Here is a 25,023-nt window from a genome sequence, read left to right on the forward strand (position 1 = left end):
GATGTGAGCACTCTCTTGTGCTGTAGTCCATGTTCCGGATACTTCCCGACCTTCCAGAAGGGCGTCCCAGCCTAGGTCGAAGGTCTGGGCACACTGGGAGAAGAGACTTCCCTTCCTGAAGTCTTTCTCTGCACAACCACCACCAGAGATCCTCATTGATTTCCAACATAATCGGGAAGATGAAAGTCTGGTTGGGTTTTTCTGCACCAATCCGCTTTGAGGAAAAACTGAAGGGGTCTCCTATACAGTCTGCCTAGATTTACAAACTGCTCTACTGAAGCAAGAGTCCCCAGAAGACATCCACTGCACTGCCGAGCAGGAAGGAAGAGCAAGGTACTGACTGACAGTCTGAAGGCAGTTCTTGACTCCTGGGCGACAGAAAAGCCCGAAAAGTCTGAGAGTTCAGTATCATCCCTAAATAGGGAATCTCCTGAGATGGTGTGAGAAGGGATTTCTTTTTGTTTATGAGAATGCCTAACTCCTGTGTCAGCCGAAGAGTTCTTCTCAAGTCCTCTGTGCACTTTTCCTCCTCCGACCGGAGAAGCCAATTGTCTAGATATAAGTTGATATTGGTTCCCAGAAGGTGAAGCCAATTTCCCAGAGGACCAAGGATTCATGTAAAAACTTGAGGAGCCGTCGATAAGCCGAAGCATAGGGCTCAGAACTGTAGTATCCTGTCCTGAAAAATGAAGCATAGAAATTTTCATGAGTCTGGATGAACAGGGACATGAAAAAGGATTTTGACAAAGGAAAAATCTATTTCTGGGTGAAGACCTGTGTTGCCCAGTGAAATGTCCCATATAGCACACATTTCTAGGTATAAATATTTGCTAGATATACCAGAGAGAAAAGCTATACAGCTAATAGGATGCCAGAGTTACTACCTCTGGAGCAATCATCCTCATAGGATGTTGGTATGTCATCTAGGAGCGAGTGGAAGCCACTACCACAGATGCTTAATCCAAATAGACTTCTCCTCTCCCAAAACCCCTCTACCTAAGGGGTGCTGTTACAGCGGTCCTTCTCCGCTCGCTACTACTACTTCTACCCAGAACCTTCATCCCGAAATAGCACCCAAGCTTTGGCCAGCCTAGGGTGGGAAAAAAGAGGGAAGGGTTCACTGGGCGACACAGGTCTTCACCCAGAAATAGATTTTTCCTTTGTCAAAATCCCTTTTCTGGGATCGACCTGTGTCGCCCAGTGAAATAGTAGCAGAGAATTGGCCATAAAAGCTTGTAAAATATAAAAGGTCAAATGTCAAAATAAAAAAAAAAAAAAAAAAAAAAAAAATTTGCTAAGGAAAATAAAATTATTTTTGAATATGCTTTTTACTTATCCAAATAATATAACAAATTATTTAAATCTTGTATATGTTAAGTAAAGTATACAAAACAATGTAGCTTAAGATATTGCTTAACAATCTAACTAAAAAACCATAACCTAAATTAACAAATAGTGGTGAAAAATGAACAAGGATGGTATGTACAAAGACAGGAGTGGTTTGTGAAGCAACCCAAACCCAGTCAACAAGGTAGAAAGGCAGGGAATACAAGCGAGGCAGGTAGGTGAGAGGTATACCAATCGGTAGGGCAAGCAAACTAAATCACAAATTACAACTTAAATAACATAATACTAAGCTGACTCTGGAGAAACAATGTTCCCTGCAGCGACAGCAGAAAATTTAAGAGCCTCTAAGGACTTAAGGTAGTGACGTTTAAAATCTCTTGGAGATTTCCAGCCCGTATATTTCTTAATTTCATCAAAATTCATTTGTTGAAAGTAATTAACTGAGGTGGCTACAGCACGGATATCATGGACCTGGGGAATTGAATCCGGGTTGGCTTGTTTAATAAAATAAAGATCTTTGAGAAGTCCTTTCAAGGTAAGCTTTTAAGGTTACATACTGGACATAAGGAAGGATCTTCCGGAAGAGGTATGATCTTCCAGGGAGACCACCTATTTTGAGGATCTTCGTTCTTGGCTAAAAAGGTTTGGTCCGGAGAAAGTAGAACCTCTCCTGACGGGAGGAAATCCACATGATTCGACTCTCTAGAAAGGGCTGAAAGTTCAGAGATTCTAGCTCCTGAAGCCAGGCTAATTAAAAACAGCGTCTTCCTAAGAAGAGTCAAATAAGAGCAAGATTCATTGTTTGTGTCTGAAGCTAATCTTAGTACGTCATTTAAAAACCAAGAAACCGTTTTAGGACGGGTTGTTGGTCTAAGACGAGCACAAGCTTTAGGAATAGAGGAAAAATACGAATCTGTTAAGTCAATGTTAAATCCCAATTGAAATATTTTCTTTAAGGCGGATCAAAAAGGGCCTTAAAAAATGAGATTGTGAGATTCGTAGTCATTGTATGAACGTCTGATTCTTTTAGAAAGTTGGCAAGTTTTCTAACTGCTGAATCATACTGACGGAGAGTAGATTCTCTCTTATCTGATTCTAGAAACATTGTGTTCAAAGGATCAATATTAGCATTTTTCTGTGCTGTGAACTTCATGAAATCCATAAAGTTAGGGCATTCAACATTCCTGAGGAAGCTGACACAGTCTGAGTTTGTACTACTTGGGTTAACTTTGGACGTGGAATCTGTTTGGCTCTGAGTTTCAACTCTAATAGAAGAGGAAACCAGTTGCTCTTCGGCCAGTTGGGGGCTACTAGAGCTATCCGGCCTTTGAATGACCTGAGTTTGTGTAGAACTTTCAACAGAAGATTTACTGGTGGGAACAGGTAGACCTTCTGCCATTTGTTCCAATCTACTGACATTGCATCCATGGCGTAGGCCCGAGGGTCCAGGTTCGGAGTTATATAACAAGGTAGTTTGTGATTTGATTCCGTGGCAAACAGGTCCACCTGAAGTCCCGGAATCTGTTGGCAAATCCAGTTGAAGGAATTCTTGTCCAGAGACCATTCTGATTCCAAAGGAGTCGTTCTTGACAGAGAATCTGCAATCACGTTTCTTACTCCCGACAGATGCGTGGCGGACAAGTGCCAATGATTTTTCATTGCTAATGAAAAGATTGCTATCATTGCATGGCTTATGTGACTTGATTTGGAACCTCCCCTGTTCAGACAATGAACTATCACTGCACTGTCCAGGACTAATCTGATGTGTATGTTCCTGGCTGGACGTAAGCGTTTCAGAGTCAGGAAAACCGCCATCGCCTCTAGAATATTGATATGGAAGTGATGAAAAACATTTGACCAGGTTCCTTGAACTTTTTTGTTTTGTGAGTAACCTCCCCATCCGGTCAGAGATGCATCCGTGTGAATGATCAGAGCTGGTGGAGGGAATTGTAGAGGAATTGATTTGGAAAGACTTTTGGCCATTGTCCAAGGTCGTAGTCTTTTCTTTAAGATTGGAAGTATGAGGGAGACTATGTCCCTGAGATTGTAATTGGCTCGACTCCTCCACACTCGATTTATGTCTTTCAGTTTTGCTTTGAGAAGTAGATCTGTTACTGATGCAAACTGAAGAGAACCTAAGATTCTTTCTTGAGTGCGACGAGAGGCTCGTTTGCACTTGAGAAACTGTCTCGTTGCTTTGGCTATCTCTTTGCATTTTGCCAGCGGAATTGAAAGTTTGTGGGTGTTTAGATCCCACTGGATTCCCAGCCATTGAAATTGGGATGCCTGAATCAGACGAGATTTCTTTACATTTATGTGAAATCCTAGATACTCTAGAAACTGGATGACCTTTCTGGTCGCCTTCCGGCACTCAGTGTCATTGGGAGCCCAGATTAGCCAATCGTCTAGGTAAGCCACGAGCCTGATGCCTTGAGACCTCAGTTCCTGTACCACAGATTCTCCTAGTTTGGTGAAGATCCTGGGTGCTATGTTGAGCCCGAAAGGCATTACTCTGAAGGAGTAAGCCTGTTTGCCTAGTCTGAATCCTAGGTAGGGAGAGAAGTTTCTCGCCGTCGGGACATGATAATATGCGTCTGTAAGATCTACAGAGGTGGTGACGGCCCCACGGGGAAGTAAGGTCCGCACCTGAGAGACGGTCAACATACGGAACTTGTCGCATTGGATATAAGAATTCAGAGTTGATAGGTCCAATATCACTCTTCTTTTGTCTGAGTCTTTCTTTGGCACGCTGAACAAGCGTCCTTGAAATTTTAGATGTCTGACTTTCTTTATTGCCTTCTTTAGAAGAAGGTCTTTTGCATATTCTAACAGATCCGGTGTTGGGGTCTGATAGAATCTGACTGGTGGAGGAGGCCCTTCTATCCAGCTCCACCCTAGGCCCTTTGAAACAATACTGTGGGCCCATGGACTGAAGGTCCAATGGTCCCTGTGAAGGCGCAAACTCCCGCCTACCTGAGGAGGCTCATTTGTTTGAGGGCTTATTATCTCTGCCTCCTCTTGAGCCTCTGCCTCTAGACTGAGCTCTGGATCCAGCCCTGTGTCGAAAACCGCCTCGACCTCTAACGCCCCTGGACTGGCGGTAGCCTTGAAATTAACCTTTGAGTTTCAAAGGTGGGGTTGAATACCGGGGAAGCTACGTAAGCAGCCGAGCCAGCAGAGTGGTGAGCTGGTTGATTCAGCAAGACATACTGAGGTTGCTCTTTAGAGGTAGAAGGTTGGGCAACTTGAGCGACGGGAACTGCCTGGACAACTGTCTGGGTCTGAGGGGCTTTGTACAGGTGGTACCTCCTTGTCCTCTTCCTTCCCCTAGGCTGAGGGCCCGAAGACTCAGAAGACTTCCTCTTAAAGGGAAGTCCCCAACGAATCCGGAGATTCTGGTTGGCCCTGGAAGCCTCGCTGATGACGGTGTTGACTACGTCATCAGGAAAGAGGTTAGTTCCCCAGATGGAAGATTTAATGAGCCTGTTTGGCTCATGCCGGATGGAGGCGTCAGCAAGCACATGCTTCCGGCAGTTCCGTCTTGCCACCACAAAGTCATACAAATCACTCTGAAACGAAGCCAGAAGTGCTTTGGTCAGAATCCGGAATAGAGGTTCGTCCTTATACACAGCCGATGTCAACTCCGCCGAGGTGACGGAGTTGATGGATCTACTGAGACGGCATCTAGCATCGTATTCTGCCTTGATCAAGGACTCTGGAATCCTGGGCAACTGCTCACTGAATAGATCCGAAGCGCACTCCGGATCCAGCCTACCTACTGTGAAGGTTTCAGGAGCCCCAACCCAGCAATCCAGATCTCCCGGAAAGAGTAGAGATGTAGAGTCCGTCTCACGAAGCTGAGGCATCGGTTTCTCCTCTATCCCGGCCTGCAGAGTCAACTCAGCTATCTTAGAAGTACAAGGGGTGGGAATGTCCTCATGGACAACAAACATCGTATACCGCCCCTTGCGAGGAGTTAGCTTAGTGTTGGCACACTCCCAGTCAGACAGTATTCTGACCCATGCCGACTGTGCTTGGTCCCTGGGGAAGATCACCGTCTCCCTGGGAACCTTGTCCTCCCTCACCAGAGCTTCTTCCGATAAACGGGCGTATCCCGGGAAAGGAAACACAAGATCCGCTGGAAAGAACTCGTAGTCTTCCACAGATGGGTGCCACAACCTTCAATGGTTAATTTACCATTGGCAAAGGGGGCATTGAAGGCGAGACGCCAAGGATTACAGTCCTCAAATGCTGGGAGCTTCGAGGAGTCCGGAATAGAGTAACTCCGTTGCTGTACCGGACCGGTATTGACGAATCCGGCAAGCGACTCCTCTTGGGTCTTCAGTCTCTGAGCCAGAGACTGTACAAATCTGCCAGATGTCTCCAGACTCGAAGCGAGATCTCGAGACATCGTCTCAAATTGTGAGTCTACCTTGGCAGATATCTTCTTCATCAGGATATCTGCGAAGGCCTCAGGGTCAAATTCAGGTTTCTTAGCTTTGCCAGCCTTGGGTCTCGACCCCTTAGAAGGGGGAGCAGCCTTCTGAGAGGAAGTCGAAGGTTTGGGAGCCAACGACAACCTGGCGGAACTCGGCATGGCCGGGATCTTCGGGGTTTTGACAATTTAGGTAATGTCTTTGTCTTCGCCAAGGACTTCACCTTGGGGATCACCGACCCCGAATGGGCCCCAAGGGTGGAGACTTTAGAGAAGCCTTGGAAGGAGGAAGACGAAGACGAAGGAGAGCTAAAAGAAATTGAATGTTTATTTCTACCTGCCTCACTTACATCCCTACCTTCCTCCTCCGGATCAATGGCCATTGGTTCTACGTGAATGTTGATGTTGGCCACTTCCTCGCACAGTTCTTGCTGGTCTTCCGGCGGGACTTGGGTCTCAATCCTAATCCTGTTAATCAGGGGCTCCGCCACTTCGGGAGCTACCGCTGCAGAGGACCTGGCCATGGGATAAAGGATGTTACATATGTCCTCTGCTAGCACATAGGGGCGTCCCTGACCAACGTTGCGACCGAAGCCCCCGACCCAGATCTTAAGGGTAGAAAGAGATGAGGATTGGCGGGACCGAGGGACCTGAAACAGGATATAATGTCAATATAGGAAATTGACCTGTAAATTCTTTCGTTATAAGGAGATGCACTTCAGACCTGTTTGAAATATTCATAAGAGTATGCCAAAAGGTTAACGTACCGAATCATCAATCACGTCTTGGTAAAGGGCGTAGCATACATCACAACCATCGGGATGCCAGACGAGATGATCCTCCACCTCGACTGCGCAGCTGGCATGAGACCTGCATGCTACATGGCCACAGGGTTGCTGTAAATAAGCATTACAGCCCGGCTCCTGACAATGAACCACCTGTAAGAGGAATTGATACATGAGTATCAAAAGTGATAACGCCAGAACAGTTTCCGGCGGTGGGGAATGACTAATCTAGTAAAGACTTAAATTAATAATTTTCCCTCCACGCCGGAGTTGAGATCTGGGGTAAACAATAAGGTTACGGCGGAACGTTCCGGTACAATCAGAACAGGGAGGCCAGGCCTGAAGTCGATCGCACTGGAGAACAATTCCGGTGACGCCGGAGCGTCCCGTCTAAATCAACCTCACAGAAATCAACAACCGAGTGGTGGAAAAAAGCTAGTTCGCCAGAACGAGGGTTCCGGGACTGATTTCCCTGGAAAGTAGTTCACGGGAAATAAGGTAATAACTAAAATAATATATAGCCCGGCATCTCCACAATTCTGCCATAAAAAGGGAGGGGAAAGGCACCGACGCTCAAGCTATTGTTCCTTACCAGGAACTAAACAGCGAGCTAACAATAGCCGCCGGAACAGGTCTGGATGGCGGAACAGTGGAGAAGTAGGGGCAGAGAAAACATGGCGACTACAACAGGTCAGGTGCCTAACCACCTTCCACGAAGCGTCATCTCAACCAAAAAGGGCAAATGAGCATTGCTCTAAAATGCCCCAAAGGGAGAAGCCATGAATAGACAATAGACTGATAAATAAGGAGTGAGATAAAACACGTGAAGGCAGAATAGATAATATCTATAGCCTAGCCTAACCTTCCGAAGTGAACACCTGGCCAGGTAGGCTAGGTCACGCCAGTGAAACGAACGAGAAAGGGGCATCAGCACCGAACCAAGCCTTCCGAGATTTGACAAATCAAACTGGTCAGGAAGGACAGGCAGGCGCCAATAACTCGAACGAAGGCCACCCAAGAAGAACTATCTTACCTAGGCCTAGAAAGCCAGGGTAGGAAGGAAAACTGGGGCCAACTTAGCCTACCTTCCGAGATTCGACAGTGTCAAACTGGTCAGGTAGGCTAATGGGTGACACTACCATATATATCAGACTAAAGGCGTATAAAGAATACACAATAATAATAAAATTGAAATGATATAATTACAAAAATTAAATGCACCTGCGTAAAGAACAGAAAGGAAAGGATAGGCTAGGCCTCACTTTCCACTATTCTAAAATGTAACAATAGTCGTGCGCGTCAGAAACGAACGATAAATTAAAACTATCATTATAATTATATGGAGCATTATGAGAAAAATCTTCCAAGACGTCAGAAGATATGGGAGCATCAAGAGGTTGGGGACAACAACCACGAACAAAAATGAATACTCAACTTAGAAGAGGATGCATCCTGATTGATTGAAGTCATGATGTGATAACCAAAATGCCAAAATAAGGAAAAAGGGCACAAAAAACACACCAGTGAAAAACAACGTGTGTATACGAGAAAAGGTGCTATGAGAGGATGAAGGTTCTGGGTAGAAGTAGTAGTAGCGAGCAGAGAAGGACCGCTGTAATGGCACCCCTTAGGTAGAGGGGTTTTGGGAGAGGAGAGGTCTATTTGGGTTAAGCATCTGTGGTAGTGGCTTTCACTCGCTCCTAGATGACATACCGACATCCTATGAGGATGATCGCTCCAGAGGTAGTAACTCTGGCATCCTATTAGCTGTATAGCTTTTTTCTCTGGTATATCTAGCAAATATTTATACCTAGAAATGTGTGCTATATGGGACATTTCACTGGGCGACACAGGTCGATCCCAGAAATATGCATCCTGCATATCCAGGGTGACCATCCACTCCCCCTGTTGTACTGAGGACATGACTGAGTGAACGGGCTCCATGTGAAACTTCGTCTTAAGTACGAACACATTCAAGGCGCTGACATCCAGAAAGGGCCTCCAGCCCCCCAAAGCCTTCAGAACCACGAAAAGGCGATTGTAGAAACCTGAGTGGGGATCTAGCACTTCTTCCACTGCTCCTTTGGAAAGAAGGCATTTGACTTCTTGAGAGGGCCAAAAACTTTGTGGAACCTTTTGAATACACTGTCAAGGTGACTGGAGATGTAACTAAAGGAGACGTCTTTACGAAAGGAACGGAGTAGCCCTCCTTGAGAATCTTGATCACCCAGGGGTCTGCTCCTCTGCTCTCCCATTCCTTCCAATAAAGTAGAAGTCTGGCTCCTACTTGGGCACGGAGGACTAACTTCTCACTTCTTGGGGTTGGATTTGAAGGAAGACCTTGTGGTAGGCTAAGTTTGGGTTTGTATGATAAAAGATGATTTGTGTGAGTTGACTTTCATTTTTGTTGTTGTGATGTTTTTTTATTATGTTTATATTGAGTTTTTTTTATGAATGTCTGATGTATGTTTTCATGTTTTTTTTTTTTTTTCTTGCAGCTTGCTTGAGAGTGGTAGGGTAGAGTGGACTTCGCTTCACCTGGATGCCCATAGCTGAATGCTTGCCCTGCTTCGAAGCAAGTATTATCTATAAACTGCTGTTATGTGGTCACTAATTGGGTAATGGGGCATGATGAAAACTGGTGTTTTACAGAACACTTTTATTGGTGATGAATCAACTCAGTATGCAAATCAGTTGTGTGAACTGCAATATAAATTGTCCTTAAATCAGTTTGGGAACCTAGAGTCTGATTTATTCTAGTTCCGGTATGAATTGATAATAGAAAACATATCAAGTGATTATTGAAGGAGATATATTTTACCGAAATCAAAACCACTGGTGATGAAAAAGTGTGAGAGTCAGGCTGACAGTGAGGTTGTATACTAAATCAATGCTGGAAAACTCCAAGTAGACTTGATAAAGATTTATCTTCAACTTTACATAGTATTAAGGTTGATAATTTGCACCAGCCTATTAATCTAATATCTTTTGTATATACACTGTTTGGTTGGTACTGTATGAAGCTGAAGTATTTTGCTGTTTTTTTGTAGCATTAAGGTGGAATACAGGACAAGTTCTGATGAACTATAGTACAGTGTTAAGTTAGGCTAAGTTAGGTAGAGTTCTGTTTGAAGGTCTCGGACCACTGTAATATTAAGGTAAGGAAAGTCAGAGTTTCATTTAATAACCTTCAGATCTGTTCCCATCATCCTGCACAAATTGTGACAAAATAAAAAACCCCTCCAACCTCTTAATGGACTTCGTAGAAGGTCGGAAGTTGATCTAGGTCGAGGCTGGGTTTTAGCTCTCCCTCCACAAAAGGGTTGAGACTGAAGAGGGGAGAATGATCCAGATGTGGAAGGCACAAGCTCCTTAGGACATCTAGTGGACTGAGACAACAAGTGAGAGGTGGACTTACTCTGCAAGTCCGAAAGAATCTCCTTCACTATGTGTTGAGGAAAGAAGTGACACTTGTCTAAAGCAGCGAAAGTAGAGCTGACTTCTGAGTCGGCATGACTCCTTTCGAGGCCAACGAACACCAGAGTTCCCTCTTCTTAAGGACGCCCATAGAACATAGGGAGGCGAGTTCTAACGAGCCATCTCTAATTGCTCTGTCTGAGCATGAAAGAACTCCTAGCCAATCAGAGGCAAAATCTTCAGCTAAATCAAGACAGTCTTCAATCTTCCTCGCTAGCAACCCAATGGCACAATCTAGGAAACTAAATATCTCAAACACCTTAAATATATTCTTGATAAGGTTGTTGTTGTTGTTGTGGTTCCCCAGACTCTGTTATGCCAGGAAGCCTGCACCGCGCAAGAAGGACACCACGCTTACTGGATCTGACCATAACTGTGTGGTAGTGTGGATATTGTGTTGTTGTCTAAGGGCTGCCAAGTTAGGGCAATCTACTAAGAGATGTGTAATTGTGTGGGGACTAACTTGGCAGAGTGGACATATGTCTGTTTGGGTGTTGTCTATGCGGTGTTTGTAGGTGTTTAGTGATTGGTGATGACCACAGTGAAGTCGAGTCAGGTGTACTCTCTCCAATCTTGAGAGCTGTGTTTCTGTGCTGCTTATGTTGGGTGGGGGGGGGGGTGCCGAGTATTTTGTTGTTGGGAAGGTTATTAAGTGCTTGTCTGGTGAGGTGAGTATGGATGTGCTTTTTGTTTTGTGTGATGTTTGTGGGTGGTGGTATAGAATTCAAGATATTTGTATAGTGTCTGTGTGGTGTATTCGCTATTTGCCTGTGTGTTGGAGGGTGGTCGTGAAGGTAATAGCATGGGCTGTTTGTGTCGTTTATGACCGATGCCAAGAATTGTGTGCCTCTCATGTCTAAGTGTTGCCTGATGGTGAGAATCTTGGTTTCGGCGTGTAAGTGTTCTATTGGTGTGGATTGTGTACTGCCAAGGATGATTCTAAGAGCTGTGTTTTGTATTATTTGTAGTTTGTTTAGTTGTGTGTTGATATGGCAGGGTGCCAGGCTGGGCTGGCGTAGTTTATTATGGAGCGGATGTATTGTTTGTATACTGTGATGAGCGTTTCTTTTTGTTGTCCAAATGTTGTGCCTGTTAGTGATCTTAGTGCATTTAGTCTAGGTCTGCATTTCTTGATGATGTTACTGACATGTGGAGCAAATGACATTGAAGTGTTGTATGTGACTCCTAGGATTTTTGTTTCGTGTGTGTGTGTGGAATTGTGGTGTTGTTCAGCGTTGCTGTGGGTCTGTAATGATGTTCTTTGTTGTGACTAGTGAGTAGTGTACTTGTGGATTTTGTTGGTGCTACCTGTAATCTGTTTTTGTGAGCCAGTTTTCAAGTTGTGTTATGTAAGTCTGTACTTGTGTGGAGCATACGTTTTTGTCTGCATGTATTGATATGATTGTTAGATCGTCTGCATATGAGGAGATGTATATGTTGTTAGGTGGTGTTGGTATGTCATGCATGAATAGGTTAAAAAGTGTTGGGCTTAGGACGGAGCCTTGTGGGGACGCCGTTCGGGAAGTTTCTGATTTTGGATGACTCGCCATTGTAGTGTACAAATGCTTGTCTGTCTGTTAAGTAATTGGCGAGCCAGCGTTTGGTGTTGTTGTGTAGTGTGGTGTTGTAAACTTTGTTGATGAGAAGTGGTCTAGAGATGGCGTCAAAGGCTTTACTTATGTCTATTGTGATTAGCAGTGTTCTTTGTGGTGGGCGTCTGGAGTTAATGCCATCTTGTATTTTTGTGTAAGGTTGGTGAGTAGTGTTGTTGTGGAGTGGTGTGGTCTGTAGCCATGTTGAGTGGGTGACAGTGGTATGTGTGGTGTGGTTTTGCGTAAGATGAGGCGTTCTACTACTTTTGATGGTGTGCAGAGTAAAGTTATAGGTCTGTATGAAGCTGCTTGTGTAGGTGTTTTGTTTGGTTTTAGAAGTGCTATTATTTTCCCCAGTTTCCAAATGTGTGGTATAATGCAGTGTGCATATGAATAGTTGGCTATGTTTGTCAGTGTTTGTGTGCCATGGGGACCTAGATGTTTTAAGTGAATGTTTGAAATGTTATCGATGCCCATGGCTGCAGAGTTTTTAAGTTGTTTAATGATTCTAGCAGTGTCTTCTGTTGTGGCTAGTATTACTGTGTAATCTAATGGGAACTGTTGTTTGCGTCTGTAGATGTGTCTGTCTTCTTTGTATTTGGGTAGGTGGCTGATTTTTGCGTAGTGGTTTATTAAGATGTTGGCTTGTTGTTTGCATGAAGGGATCTTGTCAGATGTGGTGATTGAGGTGTGACTTTGAGTGTTCCCACTATTTGAATTGATGAGACTGTTGATAGTTTTGTGTAGTTTGGATGGGTTGGTTCTGTAGTCTAGTGTACCTTGAAAAGTTTGCCAGTTCTCTGTCTGTTTTTGAGTTAATTTGGTGTTTATTTCTGTGTTTAAATCATGTATGCGATTTGTTGTGATTTGTGTGTGTGTGGGGTTGGTGTATTTCTTAAATTGTTTCGTTCTGTTATGAGTCTGTTTATGTCAGGCGTGAAGTTTGGGTTGTAGTGTTTTCTGTTGCCTTTAGGAACGTTTCTTTTTTCTGCATTGTTTATTATGTCGTTGAATTGTATTGTTGTATTGTTTAGTGTCTGTGATGATGTTATGTGTGTGTGGTTTAGCTCCTGGAAATGAGCCTCAGTGGTTTCAAGTACTCATCCCAGGCAGCGCTTGTAGTTAGGGATGGTGTGTCTTGTATGTGAGAAAGTGTCATGTGTGGTTCGGAGTGTTATTAAAATAGGAAGGTGGTCTGATGATAGGTCTGTTGTGTTTTCCATGTGATTGATGGTGCTATGTTGGGTGAGCAAAATGTTATGTCTGGGGAAGTGAGACTAAAGTTGGCTTGGTGTGGTATGTGTGTGTGCATATCTGTGTTGTTTAGTATGTATAGCTGGTCTAATTGTGTTGAGATGTCTGTGCCTCGTTGTGTGATGTCTTGGTGGGCGTACCAGTCTGTGTGTTTGTCATTGGAATCTCCTCCCAGAAGTATATCTGGGAGGGTATTCAACGCCTGCAGTCTAATTGTGAAGTTTGCTGGTAAACCCGGTGAGTATTCTGGAGGGATGTATGTGTTGATGATTGTGATTTGTTTATTGTGCCCTATTTTGATATTAAATGCTTGTAGTTCTGTATGTCTGTCTACTTGTGTTAGTGTTCTGATGTGCTGTGTTTTTTCAATGTAGGATATGTTATGGTGTATGTATGTGATGAGGCCTCCGCCATCACCATGTTGTCTGTCTTGTCTGATGGCTGTGTAATTTGGTATGTTGGGTGTTTTATGTGTGTTTCAGTTTTGTTTCTTGAATGATGGCTATGTGGATCTTTTGTTTGTGCAAGAAATGTTTTAGTTCAATGTGTTTGTTGCAAATGCCGTCAATGTTTAATTGTAAGATGTTTATGTTGCGGTGATTATGTCTAAGTGTGTGAGTGCGTGTATTTAGTGGTGCATTTCTGTGGGCGTTAGGTGAGTGTGTGCTATGGGGTGTTGGGGTTTGTGGGGATGTTTGATTTGTAGGAATGGGTGATGGTGTTCTGGGATTGGAGGACAGTGTGGTAGATGTGGGAGATGGTGATCTGTGTGGTGTTGGTTGGTTGGTGTCTTGTTGGATAGGAAGTGCTTGTTGTGTATTTTTATTGTTTGTTTGTGTGTGTGTGTTACGGCACATGATGAACTTCCAATGTACATTGTAGTCTTTTAGTGTTCTCAGTGTGGTGCACCGAAGGTGTACCCACCCACCACACAAGTTGCAGTGGACTGATCGACCCCCGGCACGAGAAGCTGTGACTCGTGTGCTGCAGATGGGACATGTGTAGGGGCCTGGGTTTAATTCTATGTCACTGGCTAGGATTAATTGTAGGGATATAGTAGCCGGGTTACCATATCCCTTCAGAGAAAAACTGGAGATCCAGTTGCGCGGCACCACCCCGGGCGCGGTACCCTGCGGAGCCACTCCTCCTCCTCTCCCCTCCCTTGTCTTCGCAGTGGGGTTGCATTGTGGACGTTTGATCCAGGCGGCTGTCGTTCCACCGCCGCCTGGAGAGGTCCCACGACGATGACGCGCCCACTCTTGATAAGGTGGTCTAGTTCAGCTGAGGAAAACATTATCTTGGCTGACAAAAAGGCTGTTCTACGAGACGAATCCACCAGACCAGAGAAGTCCCCTTGGGAGGAGGCAGGAACTCCCAAGGAAGGAGCTTCCCCAGTGGCATAGTAAGAATACCTCATCTTCAACAATTTGCTGGGCAGAAAAGCGAAAGTCGCTTTGCCCTGTTCTCTCTTAGTGGCCAGCCAGGCATGAACTTCTTTGAGAGCTTTCTTTGAGGAGGAGGAGGAAGAACTAGCTTGGGTAATCTGGTACCTTCTGACGAATACCTTTTCATGGGGAAGGTAGAAGCTGGAGAAGTAGGTGAAGCAGGCATGAAAAAATCAGGGAAATTATCCAGGAGGAAACGCAGAAGAGACGAGTAGGAAGAAGAGGGAACTGTATCCTGAATAATCTCTTCCTCCTCCGAAGAGATAGGAGACAATGATTTATCCTTGGACTCTGGAGCAGATGAGGAATTCTTCAAAAAACCCATAAGCTCAGTCAATTGGCGCTTGAGTGGGGCTAAAGAATCTTCCTGGACCGATGAGGAAGACAGAATAACAGAAGGTGCCCGGGCTCCAGAAGCAGAAGCTGGTAGTTTGGTTGTCGGCATTGGAAGTTTGGGAGTTGACGCAGGGCGCTCTAGAGCGCAAGTCTGGCGTGAGATGGTGGGTGCTGGGCGCTCATCAGCGGTATTCTGGCACAAGTCAGCGGGTGCCGGGCGCTCATCAGCAGAAGTCTGGTGCGAATCGGTGGGCACTTGGCGCTCGGAAGAACACGGGTGCTTAGAACACTTACAGCACTTGGGACTGTATCTGAAGAAATGACGAACATGAGCAGGAGAATCAGGCTGGACTTGAAAGCTGCAGGAAGGTTGTGGGCTAGTCTCCCTGTACTTCTTGACAGCCAGGGGAGAAGAGTTGCTAATATCCGCATGTCTCTTGAGCGGGTGCAAAGAAGAGTAGCAATATGGCTTCTTGTGTGGACTGGAAGATTCCGAATCAGAAGAACGTTATGCACAGGAACGCCTTTCCAATGGCGTTTAGTCAAAGCCTGGGAGCACATGACAGGCTCGACAGAGGGGGGGCGACTGCCTGTGGGCAAACCCCACCAGCCTCCCTTGGACCTCTGGCATGTCTTCTCCCTGGTGCAGGGGAGCGGGACAGTGACCTTTGTCTATGAGCACTGGTAGGGCAGACAGCCACCTCCTCAATATTCACAACACTGTCAACAATTGCATTTTTCTCCATTAGAGATTTAATAGCTGATCTCATTTCCATAATGGTACTAGATAACTGAGTCAATTTCTGATCAAACCTAGATTCAAGGCTGGCAATGGCACTAAGAGCAGAATCATGGAAACCTGGAACAGGAGTAGATGGTAAAGTAGGAGGAGTTAGGATAGGAGCAGGAGTAGGAATTGGAGTGGTAGTTCTGTCATCCCCTACATTTTCCAAAGGAATGGAATCTACATTAGCCCTACTTTCAGCCCTAAAGGCTGCTTTCCTCTTCATATCCCTTTCTAATTTCTCTAGATGAGATTTCAAGGTTTTCCATTTCTTATCCTCCCACATTTTGTATGAGAATCATATGAAAGCTTAGTTATCCTAGTTCTACAGTACAACCCTCAAGAGTAGAAGCGAATATTGTACTAGATGAACTGGAATCTGACATCGTTAACTTAATAAACTAAAGTTGAATCGAACAACAATTCAACAATGGCAGCAAGCCACAAAGCAACAAATTCTGAGTACTTCACCAAATTCGTGCAAAGAAAAAGCCGAAGAGCGAAGAAGCAGCCGCCTGAAAACTTCTGAAGTTAACCGGAAGCCGGCAGAAAACAAATTGAGCTCTCCGCTGGGTTGTGTCCTCGAGTCCCGGATGGTGGGTGGGACATTGTCACCTACACACTAACAATAACAGTGCCACTGCACGAATTGTGAATTTTTAAGCTGCCGTAGGTTACGGAACCAATAGCTATGTAATTACTTGGTAAGTTACTTATATAAAATGAACGACTTTCCAAGTGATTTGGAGTTGAGGGAAGAGCAAATAATTGGTCACAACAGGTAAAAGATATCTGGTATAGACAGTCACAGCATGGTCAACACCAATACTGTAATGGGCAGTATCATCTTGCTAAACTGTTTATTTCAATCAACAAACCTAGGCTCTCAAAATTTAGAGCAACCAACAATACAACAGACTGTTGGTTCCAACTGATGTGACTGACCATGACACTTGCAACAGACCTTAGGAGTTCAATGTCCCAACAGGTTATACGAGGCCCAAGGAACCCACAGTATGGAGGAGGTGAACCGCTATATGCTACCCAACCCAAATTGAAGCCTTGGCATTGTATAGCATGTAACCAGTAGCCCAATTTTAGGTTTTCATCACTTGGTCTAAAGGCACATCTTGAAAAACAGGAACGGTACTGTCAAACAGTAACTACAAAAGAGCAGCTCAGGTCTGCAATCTCAAAAAGAAAAAAAAAGTCGAAGTCTGAATCAATAACACTCTAAATTGATGGTACGCAAGAACAGAAATGATCACCAGGTCAATTAGCTTAGCATGACATTTCTCGACTAACAACGCTGCAATAGAGGCTTATCTGCAGATCACAAGTGACATGGGAGTACTGTACTATAAGGGCAATTCCAGCACACTCTCCAGTCAAAGAAGGCCGCACGGCACGTCATACTGATCCTCGAGGAAAAAGCTCTTTTAAACCATAGGACTTGTTCCCTAATCTGTGCAAAACCTTAAGATTGTAATGATGCTCACTGTTCAGTAGTATTTAGCATATTTCTGGGTGTAAAACAAGGTATAACAGTTGAACTCCTACTAAAGAGTTTGCACATGATGCAGCATCAAAATGCTCATCCTATATATGACTGCCAAATGAAATGATTACAGCAAAAATGTATCACCTCAAACGGAGTTTTATACACACACGCACACACAGAGGAGATAAATAAAAACTCTGTCAGGGAGTCAAGCCCAACTTTTAAGATGTCCCTCTGGCAAAATGGTATACAGTACCTGTATTCTGTTTTCTCCTCCTTAACTGTTCCCTTGAGTTCTTTCATTTCACAGTTGCCTCGCCTCATTCATCTCATTGTCATGCTGTATCAACTCTTCTTTCTAAACAAGGCCCTACTTTTTCTGAATGACAAATGTCTCAAGCTAGCGCTATATCCCCAGAAATGACCCAGTTTTGTTACCTGAAGTGGAACTGTAAAACAAAATGAGAAGCCCATAGACCAGAGCAGTCTCCTGAGCCACACCTCTTCATAGATTTGTCCAATGGATTCCTACTGAAATGGCCCTCACCATGGACCAAGATTTGTGCTCAGTGAAGTTTGATGCATGAGGGTGATAGCACATTTACCCTTATATCAATCATGATTTGATGAAAATTCATCCAAATTCCAACCTCACCTCACAGGTCTTCACATGCTGTGACCATTTTGGGAAATTTTCAAACTAATCATTCCGACATTTTTCTTTTTGAGCACCACAGAAACTGACAAGTAAGCCGCTTTTAAATGACATCAGAATGAGTATCATGGCATGAGTACTGTAGTTACTTCACATACAGGAAGTGCACCAGAATAAGTGTCATGGCATGAGTACTGTATAATAGGGGCATTCTCTGTTAAATCAACCAAAATTTTTTTACATGAACACCCTCACCTCTCAGACTTTGATAAAATTTGGTTTATAGGGAAATCATAGGCCCCATATCCATTTCTGAAATTTTACGACCAATCCGACAAACGGTTCAAAAGATATGACCTCTGGAAATTTGAGGTCATGTGTGGTCACATATTTTCACCCACCCATAACTTGGTTAATAATGATCAGAATTGCATAAATGTCTATATATTTAGAATCAGAAAGAGGCAAAGAATTCAAATATACAGGTTTTAAAACTATAGGTTAAAAATAAAAGTTATACAAAAAACAAAATTTGAGGTCACAATTTGACCTCCGTGGTATCAAATGAGAAATTTTTTTATAGATGTAAAAAATGAAGGAAAGGGCATTAGCTATTAGAATCAGCAAAAAAAATTTGTGTATGTGAGTATTTTTCATGAAACCAACCTATAAGTGAACACCATATTCATAAGTTGGGCGTCAGTGAACTACCTATTTTTTTTACACTTATGATTTTTTTATAGATTAAAAGAAAGACAGGGTTTTTTTATAGACATAAAAACAAAGACAGGGTTCTTACAATTAATGAGAAACAATCATGAAAAAAGCAAAGTGTACAGTTGCAGCCATATAACTGGGTGGTTGGTGGGTATGGTGCTCTCATCCTCATGAGAAACAATTAACAGTGTTGTTCTGAACAATCGTTTGTTGAAACAAGTTGCTTTACTTTTTTCTTTTTGAAAGTTAATTTCAGCATCCTGACAGTGTCCACAGGTGAGTCAGGTTCCCGGCAGCAGCTTTAGCAACATGGAGTCTTTGTTGGAGCAGCATATAACTACCTGTTGGTGGAAGGATGGTGCTAAATCATGGTGCTGTTTCGACGTTTCTTCTGTGATTCATCGGTGTTGATGATCCTGAGCAGACTTTGGTGTCTTTATCAATTCATCCTTCTTGACAGTTTAAAACATCAAGTGTGATTTCATGGCTATTTGTTTGATTTTTCTGTTTGTTTAAAAATTTATGATATTTTTATAATTAATTGATATTCCTGATGATTCATATCTTTACAGATTACATCACAATGGTTCGACATTTGAAATACTGCCAGTGACCCAATTATTAATAAACACAAAACACGCATAACAATCAATCTATATTGAAAGTGACAGATTAATTTTGACTGCTGCTGTTAATATTTATTGCTAAACCTGGACTCACTTGTATATATGTATATATCTTGTATAATAAATTGTTTGATGGTAGACTCAAAAAAGACTCCTGCTGAACCAAAATTGTTGAATTCATATGTTTGATTACATCACAATGGTTCGACATTTGAAATACTGCCAGGACCAATTAAAAACACAAAACACGCATAACAAAATTATAATGAAAAACCCTCATTGTTGTGTGTGAAGTGTTGGAAAATTATAATGAAAAGTACCACTGAAAACAAGTCTGATCAAGATTCAAGTGAATCATGTACTGTTGACAGTGATTCGAGTAACATTTCTCTAATTAAAATGTGAAAAATGACAGTGATTGCTTCACAGCGGAAAATCCTTCAACCTCACTTGAACCAGTTCTTGCACTCCTAGACCAAACACCAATTACAAAAAGTAAGTACTAAATCAACAATATAACATATTTAATACCAGCCTATATCTGTTTGAACTGTAAGAGTCTGATGCCGTCTCTTCCAAACACGTGTGCGCGCGTCGTCCATCGGAGTGGACAAGACAACAAGAGCATCTCGTTTTCTTTCCTTAAAGAACGCGATTTCAACCATACAATATTTCCGTCTGTTTCTCCCTAAGCATTGTTGTCTCGATTTATGTACAATCACCACTACTTGCATTGCCATGCAAGCATTCTAATCATGTACTCAATGTTCCAACGAATCTTCTGTATCAAACTGTGTGTGTTTCTGTTTGTGAAGACGCCAAACGTCTCTCCATTTCACATATATTATGCTACTGCATTGTATTCAGTAATCTGTCTTGAATCTCATGCAATTGGCCTTATGTAGAATTTCCTGGCCTTTCCATTGATGTATGTTTCATCACTGTATGTTAATCATGTCTCTTGATATCGCCATCTGTTTGTCTGCCGACAAACACAGATGTCTGAATCTTTTATCTCTGTTTTACCTGTCTGTGCGTAGACGCTACATTACTGCTCGCACGCGTCAATAACATCTTCGAAGATTCTGTACATTTATCTCAGTAAGGAACTACCAATAAACCAGTAAACACCCAGCCAGTATGTCACTCATATCCCAGTCCTTACAGAACTACTATATGAACAATTATATTGAATTTATGGTAGCTACTGTATATACAGTACAACATATATAATTTGCAAGCTTTTACTTTGAAATGTTAAATCTTTAATATTACTATCGAGTTGACACAAAATTCAAGCTGAGCTACGTCCAAGTCTTTGGATATATTCAAGTGTGTGAAGTCTCTCTTTCTATTGTTGTTTTCAGAAGGGCTGTCATCATCAAGCCAGAAAAAGTGCAAGGTTCGTGGTAAGCTATTATCTGCTCAGAAATCCCTGAAAAAGAGTCTGTAACTCAGTTATGGTGTTGAAATTCTCGATAAGGAAAATAATAGTGCAGAACCTGAAACTCAATCTGTAAAACATCTGAACAAATTAATGAATGAATTGAAACATTCATTCATGGAGAGCAAATGTCACAATTGCAAACTACAAGTATTGACACTCTCACCATACACAATTGATAAAACAGCTAGCTTCTTTCAAACTACAACATACATGGTAAAAAAAAAAGCAGTTTATCAGAACATGGAATCCTTCCAGAATTTCCAACAATGAGCAAAGGAAAAGCAATAACTGAAGAGAACAAAGATATAGTTAGAAGATTCTATGAGTCAGATGATGTTTGTCGTATATGTCCTGGACAAAAGGATTGCATTAAAGTTATCAGTGCTGAAGGTCCAACAAAGGTGCAAAAACTCTCGAGAGATTTTTGAACTATACAAAAACAAGGAAAAGAATCCCAAAGTTGGATTTTCCACATCTGCAAAATTACGGCCATCATACTGTGTGCTTACTGGTAGTGGTGGGACTCATTCTGTCAGTGTCTGCACTTATCATCAAAATCCAAAATTACAGCTACAGTAGCTGCATTGGGAGAGAGGTCTTTCTTACAAGGATTTTCTGGATTACAGTGTCTGCAGCACAGAGAGAGAGAGAGAGAGAGAGAGAGAGAGAGAGAGAGAGAGAGAGAGAGAGAGAGAGAGAGAGAGAGAGAGAGAGAGAGAGACCATGATGCAACTTTGCAATGGTTGCCCAGGGGAAGAGGGTGTCCTGAATTTCCTCGAGTTGCTTGACAGTGTGAAATCAGCTCCAAATGAAGTAACTTACAAGCAATGGGTGACTGTTGACTGTTGTACAATGGTTGATAAGGTGGAACCACTTCATGAATACTTATCATCCCTAAGCATGAAAATCTGTCGGTTGGTTCGTCACCACTTTGTTGCTCAGCAACAATCCCAGTACTATAAGCAGTGACGGAATCGTTACCATCTGAGAGCGAGGTAGTTGTAGTAGGGGATTTCTCTGAGAATCATTCAGGATGCTGCCCAAGGTTTTCACTGGGACAATTCACAGTGTACAGTTCACCCTTTTGTCACCTATTACAGATCATCTGTAGACCAGGGACTTAGCCATTTTAGTGTGTGTGTGTCTTATCTGCATCACTAAAATGCGACACTATAAATGGTTTACACATTCATAATGAAGCTTATGACTTATGTTAAATTCAGATGCCCACAATTAAAGAAGGCGCACTATTTCTCAGATGGATGTGCTGGCCAACATAAGAACAGATATACAGTAATTTCACAAACCTCTGTTACCATGCAGAGGATTTTGGTCTGGCTCGTGAGTGGCATTTCTTTGCCACATCCCATGGAAAAAATGCCTGTGATGGGATTGGAGGGACAGTAAAAAGAGCTACTGCTTGTGCCAGTTTGCAGAGAACTACTGAGAGGCAAATTCTTACACCAGAACACGTTTCAGTTTTGTGAAGAAAACTTAAGCAAGAAGATCAAATGTTTCTATGTTACTACAGCAGAATTGAAGGAGAAAGAAAAGAAACTGGACCACTGACTTAAGGAAAGTAAAGGGCCATTCCTGGAACTCAGAAATATCACAGATTTGTTCCCCTGGACAAGGAAGAGCTGATGGTGTATCCCACCTCAAGTGGCATTGGAGAAAAGAAAAGAATAAGGACATTTCTAATGAACCTACAATACTTGGTAACCCAAAGTGTATCAAACCAGGAGAGTATGTTGGATGCACTTACAACAAGGAAGCTTGGTATGGAATCGTGGAGGAATACTGTGAAGAGTTTGATGATTTCACAGTGAACTTTCTACACTCTTCTGGGTCATCAGGAGCAAGTGCATATTATTATCCATCAAACAAGGATTCATGTGCTGTGCCAGGACATCATATATTAACTGTAATGAGTTGTCCTAGCCTAAGAGGAGGCAGCAGAATTCAATACATTTCCCCCAAAAAAAAAAAAAGGAATTGATGAAAGCATTGCAAATGCAAAACTTGTGCTGGTTAGCACATGAATCCATAAAATAGTTGTTCTTTGTTATAACTATAATTTCCAGTGCAGATTACCAGTAATTTAAGTTTTATTTCTTATATTCTTGGTGTTTGCCAAGCTCAAATTTTTATCTAAGGACTAAGATACTACAATTCCTGGAATATATAAGCAATTTATAAATTTGGTGTTTACTTAAGCGACATGAAAATTACCAACAATGATTTTTTATTGTTTTGTTCACTTGTAAGTTAGTTACATAAAAAGTACCAACATTACCAAACATTTTTATGATTTTTCCTCATAGCTAAGAACCCTGTCTTTGTTTTTATATCTATAAAAAAATCTATGTGTCAAAATATAAGCTTAAGTGTGGAAAAATAGGTAGAACTGACGCCCAACTTATAGGTTAGTTTCATGAAAAATACTGACATACACAAACTTTTTTTTGCTGATTCTAATAGCTAATGCCCTTTCCTTCATTTTTTACATCTATAAAAAAAATTCTCATTTGATACCACGGAGGTCAAATTGTGACCTCAAATTTTATTTTTTGTATAACTTTTTTGTTTTTCAACCTAGAGTTTTAAAACCTGTATATTTGAATTCCTTGGCTCTTTCTAATTCTAAATACATATACACTTATGCAATTCTGATCATTATTAACCAAGTTATGGGTGGTTGAAAATATGTGGCCTCACGCGTGACCTCAAATTTCCACGTGGTCATATCTTTTCAACCGTTTGTCAGATTGCTCTAAAAATTTCAGAAATGGATTCAGGGCCTATGATTTCCCTATAAGTCAAATTTCAGCAAAATCTGAGAGATGAGGGTGTTAGGCACTGGTTGATCTGACAGAGAATGCCCCAGTAGTTACTTCACATACAGGAAGTAACAAATTACTTATCACAGCTCTGACTCTGGCACTGACTGGACTCACAAACTTCCTGATAAAAAAAAAAAAAAAAAAAAAAAAAAAAAAACTCATGATCCTGACTGGGGTTCTATCATGGCCCTGGGAGCCATGCTTTGAATATATTTGTATCTATTGTATACTACTTATAGAAACTCTCAAGTCAGTTTCTTTTTATTTCTGGAAGCTTTAAGGAATATAAAATTTAGGCCAAAGGTGAAGCACTGGGACCTATAAGGTCATTCAGTGTTGAAAGGAAAATTGAGAGTAGAGTTCAAAAGGTGTAACAGGAGGAAAACCTCAAAGCAGTTGCACTTTAAAACGATTGTTAGGAGAGGCTGGAAAGTAAGATGGAAGAGAGAGACTATTAATGGAGGTACAGTAAAAAGAATGAAAGGGGGTGCAGTTAAGAGCCGAAGGGATGCAGCAAAGAACGTTTATGTAAAGCCTACAATGCACCATGTGAGGTGCACTGATGTTACTACCCAACAACCCCACCCCCAAAAAACGAGGTGGTTTTAAAAAATTATTTTCAAACTGACCTAACCCAGTACAGTACTTTTAATCATCTCCCCTTAGAAGATGTGACACCTCTTTGGGTCAAACTTTGACCCTTTACCCAAGGAGTTATGCCAAATTTGGTTGAAACTGACTCTGTAGTTCTTGAGAAAGAAATGTGGAAAGGTTAGACTGACAGACTACACACACAGGCCTAACCACGGAGATAGACAAGCTTCAGTTAGAAAGGCTTACCTGCTCTTTAGCTCAATGAGCTGATAGACAGCAATGATCTCCACTATTACTGTACACGTTAATTGATACAAAGTGACACCTCACAACTTCGGCTCTGCAAAAAAGAATACTGTACCAGTAAATAAATATAGAAATGCAAGCTACTGCAAAAAGATACCTTTACTTTTCAAGTCATTCAAAACCACAAAACAGAATCAAGTATTTCCTATCAGTCAAGAATGTGTAGGCTGTCAGGCATTCATCTCATCCTTTAGGGAGAGCAGAATACAATGTGTCTTTAATGGGATCCTGTAAGTAGCACTCAAGGTTGTTCCTTAGTGTCCCTTCAGCACCAGTAGCACTGCTTTCTTTAATCACTCAACTCTATCAGCATTAAGTCAAGTCTGCTATTTCAATCCAGTTGATGTGAAGAGAGTTGAACTGCTGACAAAAGGTTTTCACTAAGGCAGCTACAATATAATACTGACAATATTCTGGCTCTTGGCCTCATACACACCCAGATGGCTGATAAAATGCATCTCGCATGGTACGCAAGGAAAAGAAAATCACCAGCCACACTATTTCCAGTCTTAAAGCCTACACTCAGCCATTTATTTATCACACCAAAAAGATCTGCATCACTTTATTCACATAAACAACTGAGGTGCTCTAATAACTGGCACCTGTTACAGTACAAGAAAAAACTGAGAAATTATGTTAATATATAATACACAATCCTAGTATTAGAAGTCTACCTGCAATTGTGCTTCTACTCTGAGTCCACACCTGAACTGCAAAGAAATTACTAATATATTAACTGCAGCGGAAATGTGCACATACAGTACTGAATGTATTATTATTATTGTTTATTCTTATTATTATTATTATTATTATTATTATTATTATTCTTATTCAGAAGATGAAGATGAACCCCATTCATGAGAAATGAGAAACAAAACT

The 25,023-nt window shown here is 42.1% G+C and overlaps 1 long non-coding RNA gene across 1 annotated transcript in view; it reads right to left on the reverse strand.

The window, feature by feature from the left end:
• LOC136856551 (uncharacterized) overlaps positions 1–24,800 on the reverse strand; it is a 136,934-nt gene extending 112,134 nt beyond the window's left edge. The window contains exon 1 of the long non-coding RNA XR_010858393.1: positions 24,085–24,800. This is a non-coding gene — a long non-coding RNA (uncharacterized lncRNA). The remainder of the gene's footprint in view (positions 1–24,084) is intronic.
• Between the last annotated feature and the right edge of the window lie 223 nt (positions 24,801–25,023).

The sequence above is a fragment of the Macrobrachium rosenbergii genome, chromosome 36 (assembly GCF_040412425.1).
Source record: "Macrobrachium rosenbergii isolate ZJJX-2024 chromosome 36, ASM4041242v1, whole genome shotgun sequence".
Taxonomy (NCBI): domain Eukaryota; kingdom Metazoa; phylum Arthropoda; class Malacostraca; order Decapoda; family Palaemonidae; genus Macrobrachium; species Macrobrachium rosenbergii.